We start from the raw sequence: 8,748 nt of genomic DNA, 5'->3' as shown, positions 1-8,748 counted from the left end.
CTCTCGGCCTCCCCGTGGCCAGCGCTGCCCGTCCGCCGCCGCGGATCCCCGCCGCCGGCCGCTTCCCTCGCCGCCCCGCCGCCTGCAAGCCGTCCTCCGGCGACCTGGCCCCGGGCCAACCCGTCTCCGGCCACCTCTCCTCCAACCCCGGTGAGCCCGGCCCGCCTTGGAATCCATGCAGATCTAGTTTTCCTGAAGGTTCACCCCGAAAATTCCAGTAAGTCCCTGATATTGTCAGCATTATGTTGCCCTGTTCATCGCATCATAACTTGCTACATCCTGCTCCATTTCGTGCGTGTAATATGTCAAATTGTTCGCCTCGACGAGTACTTCATTTCATTCCATTGCATCATGTTCATTTGAGTCCATATTGATGCCCTAATCATCGTTGCAAGAGTGCTATATGATGTTAATCTGCTGAGACTGTTATAACATGCTCATTTGTCATTTTTGCCATGTTTGATGTGTGCATCCTATGAGGTTTATGTCTACATGTGTTTTGAACTATGTCATGCCATATTTATAGTGGTGCCATCCATGTATTTTTGAGGGTCCTGTAGTGATTGCATCGAGCTTGTTAAGTAGGGTACTTGCTGTTGCTGTTTTCCTGACAGATTCTGTTATATCATGATGCTATGTAAACCTGCTGCTACTAGTCATTCTATGCATAATCTGGAGATGTTCACTAAGGATGATTTGTTATAAATTTCATGCTCTATCCATTCATGCCCCTGGTTGCATTTTTAGCCTGCTGTAACTTGTTGTAATCTTGCTCTTAAGTTGCTAAATAATGTTGCTGTCAGCCTGTTACCATTAAGTTCAGTTTTGCCACGTGTTTTTCTAGTGATCCATGCACCCTATGAACTTGCTCTTGCCATGCTTAGCTTCTAAAACATGTCTTCTTACTGTTGGTCACCTTTCCATGCCATGTATTGCTCTGTAGTGAGTGGTTCAAGCTCACCAACATGCCTACTTATTGTTGTTCCTGCCATGTATGAATCTGTCATATTATTTGCCATGTTTACATGGGTGCCATCATATCTTCTGCTCCTCTTTGGCTCATGGTCAGTAAGGGACTTTTGTTCTATGCAATTAGTAGATTCATGCCATGCCTTTGTTTGCCATGATAAGTTCCTGTAACATGTTGTTTGATAGCTCTAAACATTGCAACCTGATGTTATTTCTGCCAAGTCTGAAACTGTTAATAGATGCAGTTTTGCCATGTGTGTTTGAGCATGTTCTAATTTCTGGAGATAGCTCAGTGTTCATGTTTTGTCATGCTTTACCTGTACTTCATGCACATGCCTTTTGTTTTTATGTTGGGATGTTGTAGCCTATTGTTTTGATGCTCGTGATATGCCTAGTTGCTGTTTTGGACAACTTGTCCTGTAAACTTGTAGAGTGTATGTGTTGAACCGTTGCTCCGTTTTGAGTGTGCTCTATATGAAACTTGCTTGATTTTGCATGAAGTTTCGTATTATCATGTTGCATCCATGTTTTGAGGTGTTTGCTAGATGTTTGTATGCATTTTGCATCAATGTCATGCTTAACTTGTTTTGCTCATATCTTCTAGGCCGTAGCTCCGAATTAAATGAACTTTATATGTAACTTGACTAGAGATTCGTGTAGATCATCTTGGTGCATCTTAACTTGCTATTTAACAACTGGAAAATAAGGTTTATTCAGTTCTGGACCAATTTCTAAATTTGCATATGAGGAATTATCGGAATTGTTATATGTTGTTTCCGGCCTCATTTAAACTTGATTTGATGTGTTGTTCTTGTTTGCTTCATCTCATGCCATGAGTAGCCTCATCTAGCTTTGTCATGCATCATGCTTGGTTGTGCATCATGTCTTGTCTATGTGTGGCGTGTTTACCATGTTGTGTGCTTCTTCTCGATAGTTCCCGTTTCGTTGCGATCGTGAGGATGCGTTCGTCTACGTGTGGTTCGTCTTCGTGGCTTCATCTTCTTCATGGGCTCGCTCTTCTTCCTAGCGGGATTTCAGGGAAGATGACTGCTACCCTGGATCTCACTACTATCATTGCTATGCTAGTTGCTTCGTTTTATCGCTATGCTGTGCTACCTATCATTTGTTCTTCAAGCCTCCCAAATTGCCATGTCAGCCTCTAACATTTTCACCCTTCCTAGCAAACCATTGCTTGCCTATGTTACCGCTTTGCTCAGCCCCTCTTATAGCATTGTTAGTTGCAGGTGAAGTTGAAGATTGCTCCATGGTGGACATGATTATGTTGGGATATCACAATATCTCTTATATTATTAATGCATCTATATACTTGGTAAAGGGTGGAAGGCTCGGCCTTATGCCTGGTGTTTTGTTCCACTCTTGCCGCCCTAGTTTCCGTTATACCAGTATTATGTTCCCGGATTTTGCGTTCCTTACACGGTCGGGTGATTTATGGGACCCCCTTGATAGTTCGCTTTGAATAAAACTCCTCCAGCAAGGCCCAACCTTGGTTTTACCATTTGCCTCACCACCACCTACATTTCCCTTGGGAGTAATTAACCCAAGGGTCATCTTTATTTTAGCCCCCCCCGGGCCAATGCTTGTCTAAGTGTTGGTCCGAACCGAGTAGACTGCGGGGCCCCCTCGGGGAAACTCGAGGTCTGGTTTTACTCGTAGGATGTCTCATCCGGTGTTGCCCTGAGAACGAGATATGTGCAGCTCCTATCGGGATTGTCGGCGCATCGGGCGGCTTTGCTGGTCTTGTTTTACCATTGTCGAAATGTCTTGTAAACCGGGATTCTGAGACTGATCGGGTCTTCCTGGTTGAAGGTATATCCTTCGTTGATCGTGAGAGCTTATCATGGGCTAAGTTGGGACACCCCTGTAGGGTTATAAACTTTCGAGAGCCGTGCCCGCGGTTATGTGGCAGATGGGAATTTGTTAATGTCCGGTTGTAGATAACTTGACACCAGATCCGAATTAAAATGCATCAACCACGTGTGTAGCCGTGATGGTCTCTTTTCGGCGGAGTCCGGGAAGTGAACACGGTTTCTGTGTTATTATTGACGTAAGTAGGAGCTCAGGATCTCTTCTTGATCATTACTAGTTGACGACCGTTCCGTTTGCTCTCTTCTCGCTCTTATTTGCGTATGTTAGCCACCATATCATGCTTAGTCGCTGCTGCAACCTCACCACTTTACCCCTTCCTTTCCTATTTAGCTTTGCTAGTCTTGATACCCATGGTAATGGGATTGCCGAGTCCTCGTGGCTCACAGATTACTACAACAACAGTTGCAGGTACAGGTTATGCGATGATCATGACGCGAGAGCGATGTTTGCTTGTTTTGGAGTTCTTCTTCTACATCTTCTTCGATCAGGGGATAGGTTCCAAGTCGGCAGCCTGGGCTATCAGGGTGGATGTCGTTTTAGTTTCTGTTTGTGATTCATCCGTAGTCGGATGGTGCTCTTATGTAAGATGATGTTGTATTCGTGTGGCATTGTATGCCTTATGTATGTATCCCTACCTATTATGTAATGTTGATGTAATGATATCCACCTTGCAAAAGTGTTTCAATATGCGGGTCTATCCTTGGTGGGACCTTCGAGTTCCTTTTGAATAGGGTCGCATATTGGGCGTGACATTGTGCCAAGTAGAACCTTTGGGAAGACTTGGGTGAAGTGTTTGCGATCTTGCTGTAAAAAACAGAAACTTTTGCACTCACGAGAATTGCTGTCATTTTTTACTGGAGAATTGATTTTGGGTTGATTCTTTTTGAAGATGATCAATATACAAATTACACACGTCCACCAATATATTTTAGAATGTTTAGAGTTACAGAAGTATTCGAAAGTTACAGATTGCTACAGATTGTTCTGTTTTTGAGAGATTCTGTTTTTCGTGTGTTGTTTGCTTATTTTGATGAATCTATGAGTAGTATCGGGGGGTATTAACCATAGAGAAGTTGGAATACAGTAGGTTTAACAACAATATAAACAAATAATGAGTTCATTACAATACCTTAAAGTGGTGGTTTATTTTCTTATACTAACAGAGCTCTTGAGATTTTCTGTTGAAGTTTTGTGTTGTGAAGTTTTCAAGTTTTCGGGTAAAGATTTGATGGATTTTGGAATAAGGAGTGGCAAGAGACTAAGCTTGGGGATGCCCAAGGCACCCCAAGATAATTCAAGGACAACCAAAAGCCTAAGCTTGGGGATGCCCCGGAAGGCATCCCCTCTTTCGTCTTCGTCTATCGGTAACTTTACTTGAGGCTATACTTTTATTCACCACATGATATGTATTTTGCTTGGAGTGTCTTGTATGATTTGATTCTTTTATTGTTATTTTACCACAATCATTCTTTCTGTACACACCTTTTGGGAGAGGAACGCATGAATCGGAATTTATTAGAATACTCTATGTGCTTCACTTATATCTTTTGAGATAGACAATATTACTCTATTACTTCACTTATATCTTTTTAGAGCACGGTGGTGGTTTTATTTTATAGAAATTATTGATCTCTCATACTTCACTTATATTATTTTGAGAGTCTCTTAGAACAGCATGGTAATTTGCTTTGGTTATAAAATTAGTCCTAATATGATGGGCATCCAAGATGGGTATAATAAAAACTTTCATATAAAGTGCATTGAATACTATGAGAAGTTTGATGCTTGATGATTGTTTTGAGATATGAAGACGGTGATATTAGAGACATGCTAGTTGAGTAGTTGTGAATTTGAGGAATACTTGCGTTAAAGTTTGTGATTCTCGTAGCATCCACGTATGGTGAACCGTTATGTGATGAAGTTGGAGCATGATTTATTTATTGATTGCTTTCCTTATGTGTGGAGGTCGGGATCGCGCGATGGTTAACTCCTACCAACCCTTTTCCCCTAGGAGAATTCGTGTAGTACTTTGTTTTGATTACTTGTAGATTCTTGCAATAAGTATATGAGTTCTTTATGACTAATGTTGAGTCCATAGATTATACGCACTCTCACCCTTCCATCATTGCTAGCCTCTCTAGTACCGCACAACTCTCGCCGGTACCATAAACCCACCATATACCTTCCTCAAAACAGCCACCATACCTACCTATTATGGAATTTCCATAGACATTTCGATATATATTGCCATGCAACTCCCACCATTCCGTTTATTATGACACGCTCCATCATTGTCATATTGCTAGCATGATCATGTAGTTGACATCGTATTTGTGGCAAAGCCACCATTCATAATTTTTCATACATGTCACTCTTGAATCATTGCACATCCTGGTACACCGCCAGAGGCATTCACATAGAGTCATAATTTGTTCCAAGTATTGAATTGTAATTCTTGAGCTATAAGTAAATAAAAGTGTGATGATCTTCATTATTAGAGCATTGTCCCATGTGAGGAAATGATGATGGAGAATATGATTCCCCACAAGTCGGGATGAGACTCCGGACTAAATATAAAAAAGGCCATAAAAAAGAGAAAAAGCCCAAATAAAAAAATGAGAGAAAAAGAGAGAAAAAGGGACAATGGTACTATCCTTTTACCACACTTGTGCATCAAAGTAGCACCATGATCTTCATGATAGAGAGTCTCCTATGTTGTCACTTTTATATACTAGTGGGAATTTTTCATTATAGAACTTGGCTTGTATATTCCAATGATGGGCTTCCTCAAAATGCCCTAGGTCTTCGTGAGCAAGAAAGTTGGATGCACACTGATACGTCTCCGTCGTATCTATAATTTTTAATTGTTCCATGCCAATATTATTCAATTTCATATACTTTTGGCAACTTTTTATATTATTTTTGGGACTAACATATTGACCCAGATCCCAGTGCCAGTTCCTGTTTGTTGCATGTTTTATGTTTCGCAGAAACCCCATATCAAACGGAGTCCAAACGGGATAAAAACGGATGGAGAATATTTTTGAAATGTTTGTGATTTTTGGGAAGAAAAATCAACGCGAGAGGGTGCCCGAGTGTGCCACGAGGCATGGGGGGGCCCCAGAGGGGCAGGCGCGCCCTTGACCCTCGTGGGCACCCCGTAAGGCGGTTGATGCTCTTCTTTGGCCGCAAGAAAGCTAATTTTCGGAGAAAAATCTGGGCGAAGGTTTCAATCCAATTGGAGTTACGGATCTCCGGATATATAAGAAACGGTGAAAGGGCATAACAAGAGCACGCAGAAACAGAGAGAGACAGAGAGACAGATCCAATCTCGGAGGGGCTCTCGCCCCTCCCACGCCATGGAGACCATGGACCAGAGGGGAAACCCTTCTCCCATCTAGGGAGAAGGTCAAGGAAGAAGAAGAAGAAGAAGGGATCTCTCTCCCCCTTGCTTCCGGTGGCGCCAGAATGCTTCTGTGGGCCATCATCATCATCGTGATCTACACCAACAACTTCACCGCCCTCATCACCAACTCTTCCCCCCTCTATGCAGCGGTGTAACCTCTCTTTTACCTGCTATAATCTCTACTTAAACATGGTGCTCAACGCTATATATTATTTCCCAATGGTGTAGGGTGTTGCAATACGTTCATGATTCAAAGATTTAGTGCCCAACATTATATAGACTTCTTCTTCTAGCACTTCAGCACAATTTTCCTTTCCATCATTCTCACGAAAGATATTAAAAAGATGAAGCATATGAGGCAAACTCAATTCCATTTTTTTGTAGTTTTCTTTTATAAACTAAACTAGTTATAAAACAAGAAACTAAAAGATTCGATTGTCGGATTTAAAGATATACCTTCAAGCACTCACCTCCCCAGCAACGACGCCAGAAAAGAACTTGATGTCTACTAGACAACCTTCTTCTTGTAGACGTTGTTGGGCCTCCAAGTGCAGAGGTTTGTAGGACAGTAGCAAATTTCCCTCAAGTGGATGACCTAAGCTTTATCAATCCATGGGAGGCGTAGGATGAAGATGGTCTCTCTCAAAACCCTGCAACCAAATAACAAAGAGTCTCTTGTGTCCCCAATACACCCAATACAATGGTAAATTGTATAGGTGCACTAGTTCGGAGAAGAGATGGTGATACAAGTGCAATATGGATGGTAGATATGAGTATTGTAATCTGAAAATATATAAATAGCAAGGTAAATAATGATAAAAGTGAGCAAAAATGGTATTGGAATGCTAGGAAACAAGGCCTAGGGTTCATACTTTTACTAGTGCAAGTTCTCTCAACAATAATAACATAACTGGATCATATAACTATCCCTCAACATGCAACAAAGAGTCACTACAAAGTCACTAATAGCGGAGAAGAAACGAAGAGATCATGGTAGGGTACGAAACCACCTCAAAGCTATCCTTTCTGATCGATCTATTCAAGAGTCCGTAGTAAAATAACACGAAGCTATTCTTTCCGTTTGATCTATCATAGAGTTCGTACTAGAATAACACCTTAAGACACAAATAAACCAAAACCTTAATGTCACCTAGATACTCCAATGTCACCTCAAGTATCTGTGGGCATGATTATACGATATGCATCAACGATCTCAGATTCATCTATTCAACCAACACAAAGGACTCCAAAGAGTGCCCCAAAGTTTCTACCGGAGAGTCAAGACGAAAACGTGTGCCAACCCCTATGCATAAGTTCATTGAACCCGAAAGTTGATCACCAAAACATACATCAAGTAGATCACGTGAATATCCCATTATCACCACAGATAAGCACGGCAAGACATACATCAAGTGTTCTCAAATCCTTAAAGACTCAATCCGACAAGATAACTTCAAGGGGAAAACTCAATTCATCACAAGAGTGTAGAGGGGGAGAAACATCATAAGATCCAACTATAATAGCAAAGCTCGCGATACATCAAGATCGTATCACCTCAAGAACATGAGAGAGAGAGAGATCAAACACATAGCTACTGGTACATACCCTCAGCCCCGAGGGTGAACTACTCCCTCCTTGTCATGGAGAGCACCGAGATGATGAAGATGGCCACCGGTGAGGGATCCCCCCTCTGGCAGGGTGCCGGAATAGGGTCCCGATTGGTTTTTGGTGGCTACATAGGCTTGCGGCGGTGGAACTCCCGATCTATTGTGCTCCTTGATGTTTTCGGTGTATATGGAAATATATAGGCGAAAGAAGTCGGTCATGGGAGCCACGAGGGGCCCACGAGGGTGGGGGGCTGTCACGCCCTCGATGCGGCTATATCTCCCACGTGTCGAAGCACGACTTAGAGGCATAACCGCATTGAAAGCAATGTCGCAAGTGAGGTAATCTTCACACAACCCATGTAATACATAAGGGAAAGAGATACATAGTTGGCTTACAATCGCCACTTCATACAATTACATGAATAAAGCATTACATCATCCAGATACAATCAAGGTCCGACTACGGAACCAAAATAAAAGAAGAACCCCAAATGCGACAAAGGTCCCCGATCGACCCCAACTGGGCTCCACTACTGATCAACTAGAATGAAACAACACAAAGGGCAAGATCTTGATCGAGCTCCTCCTTGAGCTAGGTTGCGTCACCTGCTCGGTAACATAGGCACCTACAAACTGGTTTTGGAAGTATCAGTGAGTCACGAGGACTCAGCAATCTCACACCCGCGAGATCAAGACTATTTAAGCTTATAGGAAGGATGGAGTAATGAGGTGGAGCTGCAGCAAGCGACTAGCATATATGGTGGCTAACATACGCAAATGAGAGCGAGAAGAGAAGGCAAAGCACGATCGATAAAAGTATGATCAAGAAGTGACCCTATAGCAACCTACGTCAAGCATAACTCCAACACCGTGTTCACT

The sequence above is a fragment of the Triticum dicoccoides genome, chromosome 6B, assembly GCF_002162155.2.
Source record: "Triticum dicoccoides isolate Atlit2015 ecotype Zavitan chromosome 6B, WEW_v2.0, whole genome shotgun sequence".
Taxonomy (NCBI): Eukaryota; Viridiplantae; Streptophyta; class Magnoliopsida; order Poales; family Poaceae; genus Triticum; species Triticum dicoccoides.
Note: the sequence above shows the minus strand (reverse complement) of the source record.